This window comes from Triturus cristatus, chromosome 6, assembly GCF_964204655.1.
Source record: "Triturus cristatus chromosome 6, aTriCri1.1, whole genome shotgun sequence".
Lineage (NCBI taxonomy): Eukaryota > Metazoa > Chordata > Amphibia > Caudata > Salamandridae > Triturus > Triturus cristatus.
Genome location: NC_140589.1, coordinates 1,443,865,691 through 1,443,884,503, shown reverse-complemented (window position 1 = coordinate 1,443,884,503; position 18,813 = coordinate 1,443,865,691). Strand labels below are relative to the sequence as shown.

The window sequence follows — 18,813 nt, the reverse complement described above, 5'->3', positions numbered from 1 at the left end:
CGGGGACAACGCTTTCCATTAGCTGTGTTTTCTGATGACGTGTCGTGCCGGCCCCGTCCAACAGCAGAACCCCTTTAGATCCAAACAGACTCTTCCACTCTCTCACCGGAAGTGAAACCAGGCCACGCGGACACTTTCACAATACAACAGCCGGGACTGCACTTTTCGGTAAAACAAACACATTTCTTCCTCCTAATTTATCAAATAAACGACTCACTGAAGAACAGGGGCCAGCTTCAATCGGTAAACAGCTGTTACAATGACTTTTTTACTTCGCGATACCATTACAACGCATGCATTACCACGCATGCGTTGTACATCGCAAAGTCATTATTACGCATGGTCATTTACCACGCATGCCTTTACAACGAATTATGTTGTAAAGGTATGTATGGTAAATGAATATGAGTTCTAAAAATATGTAGATGATCCACATCGTTGTAGGAAACAGAGGCTGCTCCATTTCCTCACAACGACATGCACCGCCCCTCAGAGACGACATGAAGCAGGAACCACGAGGAGAGGGAACCATGAGGAGAGAAAGGTAAGGGGGATTGGGCATGGGGTGGTGGTTATGTTTCTAGGGTTTAGGGTAGAGCAGTGGTGTTTGGGTAATGTAGGGGGTCGTGCTGAGGGTAGTGTTTTAGGGTTTAGGGTAGTGCAGTGGTGTTTGTGTAGTGTAGGGGGTCAAGCTGGGAGTAGTGTTTTAGGGTTTAGGGTAGTGCAGTGGTGTTTGTGTAGTGTAGGGGGTCGTGCTGGTGGTAGTGTTTTAGGGTTTAGGGTAGTGCACTGATGTTTCTGTAGTGTAGGGGGTCATACTTGGGGTAGATCTAGGGTTTATGGCAGTGCAGTGGTGTTTGTGTAGTGTAGGAGATCGTGCTGGGGGTAGTGTTTTAGGGTTTTGGGCAGTGCAGTGGTGGTTGTGTAGTGTAGGGGGTCATGCTGGGGGTAGTGTTTTAGGGTTTAGGAGCGCAGTGGTGTTTGGGTAGTATAGGGGGATGTGCTGGGGTAGTGTTTTAGGGTTATGGGTAGTGCAGTGGTGTTGGTGTGGTGTAGGGGGTCATGCTGGGGGTAGTCTTCTAGGGTTTAGGGTAGTGCAGTGGTGTTTGGGTAGTGTAGGGGGTCGTGCTGAGGGTAGATGTAGGGTATAGGGTAGTGCAGTGGTGTTTGGGTAGTGTAGGTGGTAGTGCTGGGGTAGATTTAGGGTTTAGGGTAGTGCAGTGGTGTTTGCATAGTGTAGGGAGTCAGGGTGAGGGGAGTGTTTTAGGGTTTAGGGTAGTGCAGTGGTGTTTGGGTAGTGTAGGGGGTCATGCTGGGGGTAGTGTTTTAGGGTTTAGGGTAGTGCAGTGGTGTTAGGGTAGTGCAGTGGTGTTTGGGTAGTGCTGGGGGTAGTGGTTTAGGGTTTAGGGAAGTGCAGTGGTGTTTGGGTAGTGTAGGGGGTACTGCTGGGGGTAGTGTTTTAGGGTTGTGCAATGGTGTTTGGGTAGTGTAGGGGGTACTGCTGGGGGTAGTGTTTTAGGGTTTAGGGTAGTGCAGTGGTGTTTGGGTAGTGTAGGGGGTCGTGCTGGGGGCATTGTTTTAGGGTTTAGGGCAGTGCAGTGGTGTTCAGGCAGTGTAGGGGGTCGTGCTCGGGTAGTGTTTTAGGGTTTAAGGCAGTGCAGTGGTGTTTGGGTAGTGTAGGGGGTACTGCTTGGGGTAGTGTTTTAGGGTTGAGGGCAGTGCAGTGGTGTTTGTGTAGGGAAGGGGGTCATGCTGGGGGTAGTTTTTTAGGGTTTAGGGCAGTGCAGTGGTGTTTGTGTAGTGTAGGGGGTCGTGCTGAGGGTGGTGTTTTAGGGTTTAGGGCAGTGCAGTGGTGTTTGTGTAGTGTAGGGGTTCATGCTAGGGGTGGTGTTTCAGGGTTTAGGGCAGTGTAGTGGTTTTCGGGCAGTGTAGGGGGTCATGCGGGGTGGTGTTTCAGGGTTTAGGGCCGTGCAGTGGTGTTCGGGCAGTGTAGGGGTCATGCAGGGGGTGGTGTTTAGGGCAGTGCAGTGGTGTTCGGATAGTGTAGGGGGTCGTGCGGGCTGGTGTTTCAGGGTTTAGGGCAGTGCAGTGGTGTTCGGGCAGTGTAGGGGGTCATGCAGGGGGGTGGTGTTTCAGGGTTTGGGGCAGTGCAGTGGTTTTCGGGCAATGTAGGGGGTCATGCTGGGGGTGGTGTTTCAGCGTTTAGGGCAGTGCAGTGGTGCTCGGGCAGTGTAGGGGGTCGTGCTCGGAGTGGTGTTTCAGGGATTAGGGCAGTGCAGTGGTATTCGGGCAGTGTAGGGGGTCGTGCTGGGGGTGGTGTGTCAGGGTTTAGGGCAGTGCAGTGGTGTCCGGGCAGTGTAGGGGGTCATGCTCGGAGTGGTGTTTCAGGTTTTAGGGCAGTGCAGTGTTGTTTGGGCAGTGTAGGGGGTCATGCTGGGGGTCATGCTGGGGGTGGTGTTTAGGGCAGTGCAGTGGTGTTTGGGCAGTGTAGGGGGTCATGCTGGGGGTGGTGTTTCAGGGTTTAGGGCAGTGCAGTGGTGTTCGGGCAGTGTAGGTGGTCGTGCTGGGGATGGTGGTTCAGGGTTTAGGACAGTGCAGTGGTGTTCGGGCAGTGTAGGGGGTCGTGCTGGGGCTGGTGTTCAGGGTTTAGGGCAGTGCAGTGGTGTTCGGGCAGTGTAGGGGGTCATGCTGGGGGTGGTGTATCAGGGTTTGGGCTAGAGCAGTGGTGTTTAGGCAGTGTTGGAGGTCGTGCTGGGGGTGTTGTTTTAGGGTTTAGGGCAGAGCAGTGGTGTTCAGGCATAGTAGGGGGTCATGCTGGGGGTGGTTTTTAGGGTTTAGGGCAGTGCAGTGGTGTACGGGCAGTGTAGGGGGTCATACTGGGGGTGGTGTTCCATGGTTTAGGGCAGTGCAGTGGTGTTCGGGCAGTGTAGGGGGTCTTGCTGGGGGTGGTGTTTCAGGGTTTAGGGCTGTGGTGTTCGGGTAGTGTAGGGGGTCGTACTGTGGCTGGTGTTTCAGGGTTTAGGGCAGTGTAGTGGTGTTCGGGCAGTGTAGGGGGTCGTGCTGGAGCTGGTGTTTCAGGGTTTAGGGTAGTGCAGTGGTGTTTTTGTAGTGTAGGGGATCGTGCTGGTGGTAGTGTTTGTGGGTTTAGGGTAGTGCAGTGATGTTTGTGTAGTGTAGGTGGTCATGCTTGGGGTAGATTTAGGCTTTAGGGTAGTGCAGTGGTGTTTGTGTAGTGTAGGGGGTCGTGCTAGGGGTAGTGTTTTAGGGTTTAGGGCAGTGCAGTGGTATTTGTGTAGTGTAGGGGGTCGTGCTGGGGGTAGTTTTTTAGGGTTTAGGGTAGTGCAGTGGTGTTTGGGTAGTGTAGGGGGTCATGCTGTTGGCAGTGTTTTAGGATTTAGGGTAGTGCAGTGGTGTTTGGGTAGTGTAGGGGGTCGTGCTGGGGTAGTATTTTAGGGTTTAGGGTAGTGCAGTGGTGTTGGTGTAGTGTAGGGGGTCGTGCTGGGGGTAGTGTTTTAGGGTTTAGTAGTGCAGTGGTGTTTGGGTAGTGTAGGGGGTCGTGCTGGAGTAGTATTTTAGGGTTTAGGGTAGTGCAGTGGTGTTGGTGTAGTGTAGGGGCTGTGCTGGGGGTAGATTTAGGGTTTAGGGTAGTGCAGTGGTGTTTGGGTAGTGTAGGGGGTCGTGCTGTTGGCAGTGTTTTAGGGTTTAGGGTAGTGCACTGGTGTTTGGCTAGTGTAGGGGGCATGCTGAGGGGAGATTCAGGGTAGTGCAGTGGTGTTTGGGTAGTGTAGGGAGTCATGCTGGGGGAGTGTTTTAGGGTTTATGGTAGTGCAGTCGTGTTTGGGTAGTGTAGGGGGTCGTGCTGGGGGTAGTGTTTTAGGGTTTAGGGTAGGGCAGTGGTGTTTGGGTAGTGTAGGGGGTCGTGCTGGGGTTAGTGTTTTAGGGTTTAGGAGAGTGCAGTTGTGTTTTGGTAGTGTAGGGGGTCGTGTTGGGGGTGGCTTTAGGGTAGTGCAGTGGTGTTTGGGTAGTGTAGGGGGTCGTGCTGGGGGTAGTGTTTTAGGGTTTAGGGTAGTGCAGTGGTGTTTGGGTAGTGTAGGGGGCATGCTGAGGGGAGATTCAGGGTAGTACACTGGTGTTTGGGCAGTGTAGGGGGTTGTGCTGGGGGTAGTGTTTTAGGGTTTAGGGTAGTGCAGTGGTGTTTGGGTAGTGTAGGGGGTCGTGCTGGGGGCATTGTTTTAGGGTTTAGGGCAGTGCAGTGGTGTTCAGGCAGTGTAGGGGGTCGTGCTCGGGTAGTGTTTTAGGGTTTAAGGCAGTGCAGTGGTGTTTGGGTAGTGTAGGGGGTACTGCTTGGGGTAGTGTTTTAGGGTTGAGGGCAGTGCAGTGGTGTTTGTGTAGGGAAGGGGGTCATGCTGGGGGTAGTTTTTTAGGGTTTAGGGCAGTGCAGTGGTGTTTGTGTAGTGTAGGGGGTCGTGCTGAGGGTGGTGTTTTAGGGTTTAGGGCAGTGCAGTGGTGTTTGTGTAGTGTAGGGGTTCATGCTAGGGGTGGTGTTTCAGGGTTTAGGGCAGTGTAGTGGTTTTCGGGCAGTGTAGGGGGTCATGCGGGGTGGTGTTTCAGGGTTTAGGGCCGTGCAGTGGTGTTCGGGCAGTGTAGGGGTCATGCAGGGGGTGGTGTTTAGGGCAGTGCAGTGGTGTTCGGATAGTGTAGGGGGTCGTGTGGGCTGGTGTTTCAGGGTTTAGGGCAGTGCAGTGGTGTTCGGGCAGTGTAGGGGGTCATGCGGGGTGGTGTTTCAGGGTTTAGGGCCGTGCAGTGGTGTTCGGGCAGTGTAGGGGTCATGCAGGGGGTGGTGTTTAGGGCAGTGCAGTGGTGTTCGGATAGTGTAGGGGGTCGTGCGGGCTGGTGTTTCAGGGTTTAGGGCAGTGCAGTGGTGTTCGGGCAGTGTAGGGGGTCATGCAGGGGGGTGGTGTTTCAGGGTTTGGGGCAGTGCAGTGGTTTTCGGGCAATGTAGGGGGTCATGCTGGGGGTGGTGTTTCAGCGTTTAGGGCAGTGCAGTGGTGCTCGGGCAGTGTAGGGGGTCGTGCTCGGAGTGGTGTTTCAGGGATTAGGGCAGTGCAGTGGTATTCGGGCAGTGTAGGGGGTCGTGCTGGGGGTGGTGTGTCAGGGTTTAGGGCAGTGCAGTGGTGTCCGGGCAGTGTAGGGGGTCATGCTCGGAGTGGTGTTTCAGGTTTTAGGGCAGTGCAGTGTTGTTTGGGCAGTGTAGGGGGTCATGCTGGGGGTCATGCTGGGGGTGGTGTTTAGGGCAGTGCAGTGGTGTTTGGGCAGTGTAGGGGGTCATGCTGGGGGTGGTGTTTCAGGGTTTAGGGCAGTGCAGTGGTGTTCGGGCAGTGTAGGTGGTCGTGCTGGGGATGGTGGTTCAGGGTTTAGGACAGTGCAGTGGTGTTCGGGCAGTGTAGGGGGTCGTGCTGGGGCTGGTGTTCAGGGTTTAGGGCAGTGCAGTGGTGTTCGGGCAGTGTAGGGGGTCATGCTGGGGGTGGTGTATCAGGGTTTGGGCTAGAGCAGTGGTGTTTAGGCAGTGTTGGAGGTCGTGCTGGGGGTGTTGTTTTAGGGTTTAGGGCAGAGCAGTGGTGTTCAGGCATAGTAGGGGGTCATGCTGGGGGTGGTTTTTAGGGTTTAGGGCAGTGCAGTGGTGTACGGGCAGTGTAGGGGGTCATACTGGGGGTGGTGTTCCATGGTTTAGGGCAGTGCAGTGGTGTTCGGGCAGTGTAGGGGGTCTTGCTGGGGGTGGTGTTTCAGGGTTTAGGGCTGTGGTGTTCGGGTAGTGTAGGGGGTCGTACTGTGGCTGGTGTTTCAGGGTTTAGGGCAGTGTAGTGGTGTTCGGGCAGTGTAGGGGGTCGTGCTGGAGCTGGTGTTTCAGGGTTTAGGGTAGTGCAGTGGTGTTTTTGTAGTGTAGGGGATCGTGCTGGTGGTAGTGTTTGTGGGTTTAGGGTAGTGCAGTGATGTTTGTGTAGTGTAGGTGGTCATGCTTGGGGTAGATTTAGGCTTTAGGGTAGTGCAGTGGTGTTTGTGTAGTGTAGGGGGTCGTGCTAGGGGTAGTGTTTTAGGGTTTAGGGCAGTGCAGTGGTATTTGTGTAGTGTAGGGGGTCGTGCTGGGGGTAGTTTTTTAGGGTTTAGGGTAGTGCAGTGGTGTTTGGGTAGTGTAGGGGGTCATGCTGTTGGCAGTGTTTTAGGATTTAGGGTAGTGCAGTGGTGTTTGGGTAGTGTAGGGGGTCGTGCTGGGGTAGTATTTTAGGGTTTAGGGTAGTGCAGTGGTGTTGGTGTAGTGTAGGGGGTCGTGCTGGGGGTAGTGTTTTAGGGTTTAGTAGTGCAGTGGTGTTTGGGTAGTGTAGGGGGTCGTGCTGGAGTAGTATTTTAGGGTTTAGGGTAGTGCAGTGGTGTTGGTGTAGTGTAGGGGCTGTGCTGGGGGTAGATTTAGGGTTTAGGGTAGTGCAGTGGTGTTTGGGTAGTGTAGGGGGTCGTGCTGTTGGCAGTGTTATAGGGTTTAGGGTAGTGCACTGGTGTTTGGCTAGTGTAGGGGGCATGCTGAGGGGAGATTCAGGGTAGTGCAGTGGTGTTTGGGTAGTGTAGGGAGTCATGCTGGGGGAGTGTTTTAGGGTTTATGGTAGTGCAGTCGTGTTTGGGTAGTGTAGGGGGTCGTGCTGGGGGTAGTGTTTTAGGGTTTAGGGTAGGGCAGTGGTGTTTGGGTAGTGTAGGGGGTCGTGCTGGGGTTAGTGTTTTAGGGTTTAGGAGAGTGCAGTTGTGTTTTGGTAGTGTAGGGGGTCGTGTTGGGGGTGGCTTTAGGGTAGTGCAGTGGTGTTTGGGTAGTGTAGGGGGTCGTGCTGGGGGTAGTGTTTTAGGGTTTAGGGTAGTGCAGTGGTGTTTGGGTAGTGTAGGGGGCATGCTGAGGGGAGATTCAGGGTAGTACACTGGTGTTTGGGCAGTGTAGGGGGTTGTGCTGGGGGTAGTGTTTTAGGGTTTAGGGTAGTGCAGTGGTGTTTGGGTAGTGTAGGGGGTCGTGCTGGGGGCATTGTTTTAGGGTTTAGGGCAGTGCAGTGGTGTTCAGGCAGTGTAGGGGGTCGTGCTCGGGTAGTGTTTTAGGGTTTAAGGCAGTGCAGTGGTGTTTGGGTAGTGTAGGGGGTACTGCTTGGGGTAGTGTTTTAGGGTTGAGGGCAGTGCAGTGGTGTTTGTGTAGGGAAGGGGGTCATGCTGGGGGTAGTTTTTTAGGGTTTAGGGCAGTGCAGTGGTGTTTGTGTAGTGTAGGGGGTCATGCTGAGGGTGGTGTTTTAGGGTTTAGGGCAGTGCAGTGGTGTTTGTGTAGTGTAGGGGTTCATGCTAGGGGTGGTGTTTCAGGGTTTAGGGCAGTGTAGTGGTTTTCGGGCAGTGTAGGGGGTCATGCGGGGTGGTGTTTCAGGGTTTAGGGCCGTGCAGTGGTGTTCGGGCAGTGTAGGGGTCATGCAGGGGGTGGTGTTTAGGGCAGTGCAGTGGTGTTCGGATAGTGTAGGGGGTCGTGTGGGCTGGTGTTTCAGGGTTTAGGGCAGTGCAGTGGTGTTCGGGCAGTGTAGGGGGTCATGCAGGGGGGTGGTGTTTCAGGGTTTGGGGCAGTGCAGTGGTTTTCGGGCAATGTAGGGGGTCATGCTGGGGGTGGTGTTTCAGCGTTTAGGGCAGTGCAGTGGTGCTCGGGCAGTGTAGGGGGTCGTGCTCGGAGTGGTGTTTCAGGGATTAGGGCAGTGCAGTGGTATTCGGGCAGTGTAGGGGGTCGTGCTGGGGGTGGTGTGTCAGGGTTTAGGGCAGTGCAGTGGTGTCCGGGCAGTGTAGGGGGTCATGCTCGGAGTGGTGTTTCAGGTTTTAGGGCAGTGCAGTGTTGTTTGGGCAGTGTAGGGGGTCATGCTGGGGGTCATGCTGGGGGTGGTGTTTAGGGCAGTGCAGTGGTGTTTGGGCAGTGTAGGGGGTCATGCTGGGGGTGGTGTTTCAGGGTTTAGGGCAGTGCAGTGGTGTTCGGGCAGTGTAGGTGGTCGTGCTGGGGATGGTGGTTCAGGGTTTAGGACAGTGCAGTGGTGTTCGGGCAGTGTAGGGGGTCGTGCTGGGGCTGGTGTTCAGGGTTTAGGGCAGTGCAGTGGTGTTCGGGCAGTGTAGGGGGTCATGCTGGGGGTGGTGTATCAGGGTTTGGGCTAGAGCAGTGGTGTTTAGGCAGTGTTGGGGGTCGTGCTGGGGGTGTTGTTTTAGGGTTTAGGGCAGAGCAGTGGTGTTCAGGCATAGTAGGGGGTCATGCTGGGGGTGGTTTTTAGGGTTTAGGGCAGTGCAGTGGTGTACGGGCAGTGTAGGGGGTCATACTGGGGGTGGTGTTCCATGGTTTAGGGCAGTGCAGTGGTGTTCGGGCAGTGTAGGGGGTCTTGCTGGGGGTGGTGTTTCAGGGTTTAGGGCTGTGGTGTTCGGGTAGTGTAGGGGGTCGTACTGTGGCTGGTGTTTCAGGGTTTAGGGCAGTGTAGTGGTGTTCGGGCAGTGTAGGGGGTTGTGCTGGAGCTGGTGTTTCAGGGTTTAGGGTAGTGCAGTGGTGTTTTTGTAGTGTAGGGGATCGTGCTGGTGGTAGTGTTTGTGGGTTTAGGGTAGTGCAGTGATGTTTGTGTAGTGTAGGTGGTCATGCTTGGGGTAGATTTAGGCTTTAGGGTAGTGCAGTGGTGTTTGTGTAGTGTAGGGGGTCGTGCTAGGGGTAGTGTTTTAGGGTTTAGGGCAGTGCAGTGGTATTTGTGTAGTGTAGGGGGTCGTGCTGGGGGTAGTTTTTTAGGGTTTAGGGTAGTGCAGTGGTGTTTGGGTAGTGTAGGGGGTCATGCTGTTGGCAGTGTTTTAGGATTTAGGGTAGTGCAGTGGTGTTTGGGTAGTGTAGGGGGTCGTGCTGGGGTAGTATTTTAGGGTTTAGGGTAGTGCAGTGGTGTTGGTGTAGTGTAGGGGGTCGTGCTGGGGGTAGTGTTTTAGGGTTTAGTAGTGCAGTGGTGTTTGGGTAGTGTAGGGGGTCGTGCTGGAGTAGTATTTTAGGGTTTAGGGTAGTGCAGTGGTGTTGGTGTAGTGTAGGGGCTGTGCTGGGGGTAGATTTAGGGTTTAGGGTAGTGCAGTGGTGTTTGGGTAGTGTAGGGGGTCGTGCTGTTGGCAGTGTTTTAGGGTTTAGTGTAGTGCACTGGTGTTTGGCTAGTGTAGGGGGCATGCTGAGGGGAGATTCAGGGTAGTGCAGTGGTGTTTGGGTAGTGTAGGGAGTCATGCTGGGGGAGTGTTTTAGGGTTTATGGTAGTGCAGTCGTGTTTGGGTAGTGTAGGGGGTCGTGCTGGGGGTAGTGTTTTAGGGTTTAGGGTAGGGCAGTGGTGTTTGGGTAGTGTAGGGGGTCGTGCTGGGGTTAGTGTTTTAGGGTTTAGGAGAGTGCAGTTGTGTTTTGGTAGTGTAGGGGGTCGTGTTGGGGGTGGCTTTAGGGTAGTGCAGTGGTGTTTGGGTAGTGTAGGGGGTCGTGCTGGGGGTAGTGTTTTAGGGTTTAGGGTAGTGCAGTGGTGTTTGGGTAGTGTAGGGGGCATGCTGAGGGGAGATTCAGGGTAGTACACTGGTGTTTGGGCAGTGTAGGGGGTTGTGCTGGGGGTAGATTTAGGGTTTATGGTACTGCAGTGGTGTTTGCGTAGTGTAGGGGGTCGTGCTGGGGGTAGATTTAGGGTTTAGGGTAGTGCAGTGGTGTTTGGGTAGTGTAGGGAGTCGTGCTGGGGGGAGTGTTTTAGGGTTTATGGTAGTGCAGTGGTGTTTGGGTAGTGTAGGGGGTCGTGCTGGGGGTAGTGTTTTAGGGTTTAGGGTAGGGCAGTGGTGTTTGGGTAGTGTAGGGGGTCGTGCTGGGGGTAGTGTTTTAGGGTTTAGGATAGTGCAGTGGTGTTTTGGTAGTGTAGGGGGTCGTGCTGGGGGTAGATTTAGGGTAGTGCAGTGGTGTTTGGGTAGAGTAGGGGGTCATGCTGTGGGTAGATTTAGGGTAGTGCAATGGTGTTTGGGTAGTGTAGGGGGTACTGCTGGGGGTAGTGTTTTAGGGTTTAGGGTAGTGCAGTGGTGTTTGGGTAGTGTAGTGGGCACTGATGGGGCAGTGTTTTAGGGTTTACGGTAGTGCAGTGGTGTTTGGGTAGTGTAGGGGGTCGTGCTGGGGTAGTGTTTTAGGGTTTATGGTAGTGCAGTGGTGTTTGTGTAGTGTAGGGGGTAGTGTTTAGGGTAGTGCAGTGGTGTTTGTGTAGTGTAGGGGTCATGCTGGGGGTAGTGTTTTAGGGTTTAGGGTAGTGCAGCAGTGTTTGTGTAGTGTAGGGGGTCGTGGTTTAGGGTAGTGCAGTGGTCTTTGGGTAGTGTAGGGGGTTGTGCAGGGTAGTGTTTTAGGGTTTATGGTAGTGCAGCGGTGTTTGGGTAGTGTAGGGAGTTGTGCTGGAGGTAGTGTTTTAGGATTCAGGGTAGTGCAGTGGTCTTTGGCTAGTGTAGAGGGTCGTGCTGGGGTTTAGTGTTTTAGGGTTTAGGGTAGTGCAGTGGTGTTTGGGTAGTGTAGGGGGTCGTGCTGGGGGTGGTGTTTTAGGGTTTAAGGTAGTGCAGTGGTGTTTGTGTAGTGTAGGGGGTCATGCTGGGGGTGGTGTTTTAGGGTTTAGAGCAGTGCAGTGGTGTTCGGGTAGTGTAGGGGTCGTGCTGGGGGTGGTGTTTTTGGGTTTAGGGCAGTGCAATGGTGTTCGAGCAGTGTAGGCTGTCGTGCTGGGGGTGGTGATTTAGGGCAGTGCAGTGGTGTTCGAGCAGTGTAGGGGGTCATGCTGGGGGTGGTGTTTCAGTGTTTAGGGCAGTGCAGTGGTGTTCGGGCAGTGTAGAGGGTCGTGCTGGGGTTTAGTGTTTTAGGGTTTAGCGTAGTGCAGTGGTGTTTGGGTAGTGTAGGGGTTTGTGCTGGGGGTGGTGTTTTAGGGTTTAGGGTAGTGCAGTGGTGTTTGTGTAGTGTAGGGGGTCGTGCTGGGGTTGGTGTTTCAGGGTTTAGGGCAGTGCAGTGGTGTTCGGGCAGTGTAGGGGGTCATGCTGGGGGTGGTGTTTCAGGGTTTAGGGCAGGGGTGTTTGGGCAGTGTAGGGGGTCTTGCTGTGGTGGTGTTTCAGGGTTTAGGGCAGTGCACTGGTGTTCGGGCAGTGTAGGGGGTCGTGCGGGGTGGTGTTTCGGGTCTAGGGCAGTGCAGTGGTGTTCGGGCAGTGTAGGTGGTCGTGCTGGGGGTGGTGTTTCAGGGTTTAGGGCAGTGCAGTGGTGTTCGGGCAGTGTAGGTGGTCATGCTGGGGGTGGTGTTTCAGTGTTTAGGGCAGTGCAGTGGTGTTCGGGCAGTGTAGGGGGTCGTGCTGGGGTGTTGTTTCAGGGTTTAGGGCAGTGCAGAGGTGTTCGGGCAGTGTAGGGGGTCGTGCTGGGGGTAGTGTTTCAGGATTTAGGGCTGTGCATTTGGGTTCGGCCAGTGTAGGGGGTCATGCTGGGGTAGTGTTTCAGGGTTTAAGGCAGTGCAGTGGTGCTCGTGCAGTGAAGGGGGTGGTGCTGGGGTATTGTTTTAGGGTTTAGGGCAGTGCAGTGGTGTTTGTGTAGTGGGCAGCGCATGTGCTGTGTCGCTAGGCGAGACCTAAAAAGCATTGTACCAAGATGGCTGCCAACACTTTCTGGATTGAAGTGTTGACAGCCAATGAGAGCCGAGCTTGTGCTTGTGTAGTTAGGTCCCGCCCAGATATATAAATATTTTTTTCCTTTAATATCTCGAAAACTACTGAACGGATTTACACCATTTAAAACAAGCATTGGCATAGCCAATAGGTCTCGCTTTTGGGACCTTATAAGTATTTAGTCATGCAGCCCTACCAGCTCTAAGGTTGCTTATAAATAACCAGCAAATGGTGAGGCATAGTAAGGGAGGGTGTTGTACTCGAATCCTTTCCTGCGCTGTTGAATGTTTTTAGTACTGACTAATCTGGTCAAAAACACTGCTCTTGGTGCCACAACCACAAGACCTAAACCTTAGCAGGCTAAGGAGCAGGTTTACAAAAAAATAGTTTTGAAGAAGTGCCATATTAGTCTCATAACAAGAAATCCTGGGCTAAGTTTTGGAGGACATACACACGTGCGTATTATTCAATCTTTGAGTCAGCTGGCTGCTAAAAGAAGTGTATTCTCCTTGTGTAGAGTGCACAGCTACATAGGTATGTAAACGTAGTGCTTAAGGGGGTCACATGTTAGCCAGGATTACATGTACCACTGTTTTCACTATTTGCCACCATGCACAGAATTGTACTGCAGCACATCATAATGCATCCCTGCTGCCCATTATGGTATAGACATGCGCTAATTCACCAGTCATTGCAACAAAGCAAGCATGACAATGCAACCACGATCTGCACATACTTATGAATCATGCTGCAAGGTAAGATCACCAATGCTGTTTTGGGGTTGTTTTTAGACCCCATCTGATGTATTGTATGGAAGTCATTTAAAGATGCATTTCCCAGTAGAACCGAAACATTTCCCTTCATAAACACATTGAGACTAGTATTACTACAAGCCACGTGTTACAGAACTCACAATACCAATGAGACAGCAGAATAGAAAAACATTTAACCCAATGCAGCAAAAAGTACAAGGCTCGTGAGAAATCAACAAGATAGTAGCACTGCCAAATACAGATATCACTCCCAGCTGAAAAACAGACAAGATAGTGCTGCCATACACAAAATACAGAAATTAAGAGCCACAAGAACGTCACTGGATAGCAGTACCACCAGCCAAGTCCAACAGAAATCGTGTGATCTGGAAGATGGCAGGATAACAAAACTTATAACCAACGCGCAACAGAAAGCAAAAGTGATGAGAACTCAAGAAGAAAGCAGCAATTAAATACAGAAAAAAATGAAACTTCCAGAGTATCATACGTTATCTATACTACATCTCATGCAGAAGAGAGCTACTGTATCATGCATTGAGAGCATTACTAACAACCAGGGCCACGGACATGAGATCATCAGCGAATCTACCAATTAATGTACAAGAATAATATGAAATTAGTGCCCGTCAAAGTGTTACGGAAACCATAATAAATGCGAGACTGCTGTATAATAATACTGACAAATACAGTGTTACAGAAATTGCAAAAACTTGAAAGGATAATTGCATTGCCTTACAAAGTTATTGAAATCGCCGTTGTAGCAGATCTGTCAACCAAACAAAAGGAATTTGAGAAATGCACGAAAAACTAAACAGCAATAATCACAACCAAGGGTTACAGACTTGTGAGACCTGATAAAACCACACAATACAGGTTTGCTGCCAACCTAAAACTAAATCACATGATGTCCGAGGACGAAAGGAAAGTTATACAGCCACCTACTATGGGAATCAGAAATCTTGAGCGCTGAAAAAGAATTACATGACAGTAGTAGTACTTACCAAATAGAGCCATTACAACAGTTTCTACTGGAACTGTGTGCAATCAAGTTTGCGACTCTGGTCAAAGCATAGGCACCAAGGAGAGCATCTTGTTGCAGTGGTGGCCAAAGCTATACATTTATAAGCAGACGGGATGCCCAAATTTAACAAGCGTTGGCCGCGCGTGAGCGGCTGCAGACGCAATATGTGGTGGGGGAGAAGCTGGAGTTGTGTGTGCGCGTGCATCATCGTGATCGCGATCGCTCTGAAAGCGAAAGTGATCGCGATCGCGATGACGCACGAGTTTTCAAAGTGCTGCTGGCGGGCTGCTGCGCGTGTGCACAATCACGTGAACGCAAGCGTTAGGCCAGCCAGCAGTACTTTGATATTCCCACATACAAAATGTCTCTTCGAGCCAGCGCATGCGCTGGGCTCAGCGAGACCTAAAAATGGTCTCTTTCTGAACCAAGGGCTACCTTTTTGCCAAATTTGGTGTAATTCCGTTCAGCAGTTCCGGCTGTAGTCGTGTATAAGGTTTTCCGATGGGAAATAACATGGAGAAAAGGTGTTTTGGGACCCCCCTTTTTTCTTGGCCCCTAGTTAGCGAATCACCCCGAAACTTTCAAAATAGGAGCTGACTGGAGCGGGACCAACGTTTTGAAAATTTTGCGTAGATTCGTCAACCGGCGCCAAAGTTATTGGGAAAAGAAATAACACTTTTTGAATAGAAACAAGGATCTAACTATACCTACCTACTGGCGACCACCAGTAGGTTATATATATATATATATATATATATATTTCCATAAGCTGGCCCAATAGATTGACGCTGGTGCTCTCAAGTTGGGGGTGTGCGTTTTTCGTCCAGCAGAGCCACGCCGGTATAATTGAAACAAAATTTGCCTTTCAGCAAGAAGGAAGCGCACTCACTCGATTGAAGGATTAAAAGCGGGTTTATTGTCATATGCTAACCGCCATGCCCGACGCGTTTCGGTCCAGCCACCTTGTTCATGAGCTAGTCTCAACAAGGTCCAAGTGGCTGGACCGAAACACTTCGGGCATGGCGGTTAACATCTGACAATAACCCGCTTTTATTCCTGCAATCGAGTGAGTGTGCTCCCTTTTTGCCGAAAGGCTAATTTTGTTTCATATACATATATATATTGAAAGTAACCTTTTTCCATACGTTCCAATGCACGATGAATCGGAAAACAGGAACGGACACCTCTTCTTTTGTGCAGATTATTTTATTTTTATTTGCGCTATGCTGCCATGACGCGTTTCGGTCCACAAGGACCTTGATCACATATATATAATACAACAGATGTATTTCACTGAGCTAACTATAACTTTCACTCCCACCACGCACTACATGAGGTGAAACTTTAATTACACTGCAATAATCGGAGTAATTTCTGTAATTTTGTGTTACTCTTTTGATCTGAAATTACGGTGAATTAAGTGATTATGTTCATTCATGCGACTGCAAAAAAGGTTCCAGGCATGTACAGATGCTATTTTGTGAGTCCTTGATTCGCAAAATAGCATTTGCAACTCTCTCTATTAGGAAGGGGCGTCCCTTCCTAATAGCGAGTCAACATGCCATTTACTGTGGTTTTGCGACCACATTTGCGGCAGCAAAACACTCGCAGTTTACCACCTACTTCAAGTAGGTGGTAAACCACTCGCAAACAAATGGGTACGTAAATATTTTTGAAGAGCAGGCAGTGGTCCCAGGGACCACTGCCTGCCCTTACGAAATTAAACTGAGAAGTTTCATTTTTCTTTTTTAAATGCATCCTGTTTTCCTTTAAGGAAAATGGGTTGCATTTTTAAAAAAAACTGTTTTTTTTAAAAAGCAGTCCCAGATATGGTGGTCTGCTGACCCCAGCAGGCCACCATCCCTGGGAGTGCTAGCCATTCCCAATGGGGTCGCAAATTGCGACAGCCTCTTTAATATTCATGAGGCATGCAGTTTGCGACCCCATTGTGTACACTGTTGTACATTAAGTTTTGTGAGTTCGAAATTGCAAGTCGCATTTATGCGCAATTTGCGACTCGCTAACCTTAATGGTCGTACATCTGGCCCCAGTGAGCAAGAGCAGCTGTTGTAGTTTCATGTAACTATGCTACAAAATATTACACCCACCCCTGCATATGACTTCACATATTACATCACTTTTTACATGTTAAATTACATCATTGATAACATCACTGATGACATTTAAAACGAAATCATTGATGACATCACTGATGACACCAGTGATAACCTCATAAACATACTGACATCAATGATCACATCATAGTCATATTCACCCTGGAGCTATTAAGTGCACATGTGTAGGTCAATAGCATGGAAACACCATAAGCCCTACAGAAAGGTGTAATTGTGCATTTTAAAAGTTATATGGTGTAACAGTTGTGAATCGCTATACTTAGGGTGGAGAAGTATTCTATGGAGTGGTATGTTTGAAAGTAGTTTGTAACTTAAAGACAATCCATGTTCTAAAAAATCTGTGAGAAAGGCCAAATATTGACAATACAGTAACTACCAGTGGATATCTGCGTACATGCCCATATTAAATAGTTGCAATATAGTAGTGAAGAAGAATTCTATCAGCTGTGCATGTATATTTGCACAACTTTATTAATGTTTTTGAGGTATTGCAGATTATTGAATAATGTAGAATATACTTAGAGGTGGTGTATCTCATACTGGTGTTGTAATTATGACTCTAAGGTTATATGCCATTACACCCATCTCAGGAACGTGTTTAGTGTATTTTTCTAAATATGATGCATTGTCCGGAGGGCCTGACAGAAGGTGTCTTTACAGAAGCAAATGTGTATCTGTCAACCTCTTGACTCAAAATATTATGTGATGTGAAGTCTTTAAGAGAGGAGTCCCATTAAAGTGAACAGAAAATTGTGCAAGGTGCAGCGTGCTAAATTATTACAAGTCCACTAACCTTGTAGGACGGTATCACAATGAGTGCATCAGTAACATTATCAATGATATAATTTGAGATGTCATCAATGATGTCATTTAGCATGTCATAAGTAACGTAATATGTGCGGTCATAAGCGGTACATGGCTTGGACACAAGATAACATTAACTCAGTAAAATATAACTGATGAATCCATGCTAAAGATGACCGCTTACACTCTACCATTGTTTAACCAGAAAGAAATTATGTAAACAATATTATCTGTATATATTGTAAAATAACCGCTATCTGGATATCATTCATAAAATGCTGGTTTTAACAAAAACATCCTGTGGTTTGTGAACCCAAGCCGCTAAAGTAAAATTTGGAAGAAAATGACACAATAGTTCTTACTTAACCCTCACAGAGCCAAAATTAAATATTATTGTGTGCAGTCTGACCTCCCAACAGTGTACAGCATCCTACGTACTGGACTTCTGAAGTTCTGTTAAGCACATACCCTGGCCTTGCATCACTGTCAAAGGACAAAAGTTTATAATTTGCGAGGCATCTCCCAAACATTCTGAAGCCTGTTGGCTCTTGCCACCCCCAAGTTTACTTAGGAGAAAGGTTACAAATCACGATGGTTTCTCTTTTTCTGCATCAGTGGCACGTGCCCGAAATGGCTTGCTGCACCTGAATGCGATTCTTCAACTTGCTGATGATGTACGCAGAACATTGCCCTGCCAGCTGTAACCAGATACAGCAACAGCTGGGCAGGCCGCATATCAGGACAGACATTCCATCTTACTGTGTACAGCTTCACCACATCTGTCAGGACCGAAGAGAGGCATAAAAGGGTTTCTGCACAGCAGGTGAAAAAAAAGGAGGCTGAATCTGTTTTTGTTAATTTGGAAAAGGCCATTTATCAGCCGGATGCAGAGGTTACTGCAACATAATGGGTCATTATCATTATCTTGCGTCCTGGACTGATAAAAATATGGAGGTGAGCTGTAGGGATTGTCAACCTGACCTAAGCAGTGAAAAGAGCCTCTTTTCGATTCTTTTTTTTTTATGTGACCATTTTTGCAAGTTATGCTCGAATTGGCAAAACAGGAACAGTTGGTTTAATTAAACACTTTGGCAGGTAACAAAGGTACCGAAGCAGTTCTGAGGACTGTCTCAACCAATCTGAGCAGGACCATACTGGGAACACAATCCGGCCCAGGCAATTGAGTCAGACCGGCCTTGAGGGGAGTGGGAAGGGCAGCGTTTGGAAAACACTGCAGCCGCTTTTGTTACAGGAGGTCGATATTGCAGCAAAACCGGACCGGTAACAAAAATGGCCCCCCAGGGGTCAAAAACTGGTCCCCACCGCGGCCCACCCGGGAAATGCCCAGTGCTGGCTACGGCCAGTCCGGCCCTGAATATGAGCAAGGTTTTATACAATTTTAGTGTATCATAAAAATACTTGCAGAGAACCTTGTTTGATAAAAGATTTTGTGGGCCTTGTCTGTGGAGCCGTAAGGAAGGCCCCTGATAACAAATGCAGGTGGACCGTGGACACAATGTGGGCCCGTAAATAACATATCAGATGTCTTGCATGAGGGACGCATGATCACTGGGTGTACTGTGTGAGCTGTGTCCTGATTGACTATGTTACTAACTTCATGTGGTAACTGATGACCCCTCCACCATATGTGTTTTATTGGGGCCAATCTCCCTGCACCATTGTGGTGTCACTGCGCTTATCTGGGGATTGGAACTGAGATTCCTGTTCGCGCATTTGTCTGTCCCCTAAGTGCCACCCCAAATGTGATGTGTCAATCAGTAACCTCAGGCCTATGTCGTGGAGCCTACTTTACTATGTATTTTTGAGTCGGGGTTGACGGAGAGTTCATGATGGGAGAGTTTGTTAATAGTAAAAAGATTTTGCTTGTATTTGCGAGTGTATCATTATAAACATTGGCATAGGTTTTTATCAATATTAACGTTAGAGCTGCTGGTTCTTGACAAAATATTACTTAGTGTTTGTGTTTTGAGAATAAATGGAAATCTCACACCAACTATCAGAAAATTACTAGGCCTGGCTAAATTTCCGTTCCGCTCGCGGAAATTGCGATAATTTGACATCTTCGCGTTCCGCGGAGAGCGCGAAAATGTCAAAATTTCCGCATTCCGCAGCTTAGCGATAATTTGGTTCTTGCTCGTGCTGTAAAATAATACATTCTCGCGCGCGTGCGATCGCCTTACCTGAATCCCCGCGTTCGCCGACAAGTTTTCCCGATCCGGTCGCGTTCTCCACAAGATGTTGGATTGTTGGTAGCCATTTGCGCTGTCTCGTGACAGTTCGCGCCTGCAGTAACGTCATGTGTCGCGCGATCACGTCTTTCTTCTCGCGATCATGCACGGCGAGAAGAGTGAAAACAAGATGGCCGCGC

The 18,813-nt window shown here is 49.8% G+C and overlaps 1 long non-coding RNA gene across 1 annotated transcript in view; it reads right to left on the bottom strand.

Annotated features, from left to right (window-relative positions):
- LOC146821516 (uncharacterized) overlaps positions 1 to 18,813 on the bottom strand; it is a 107,802-nt gene that overhangs the window by 69,811 nt on the left and 19,178 nt on the right. The gene's annotated exons all lie outside the window — the stretch shown is intronic.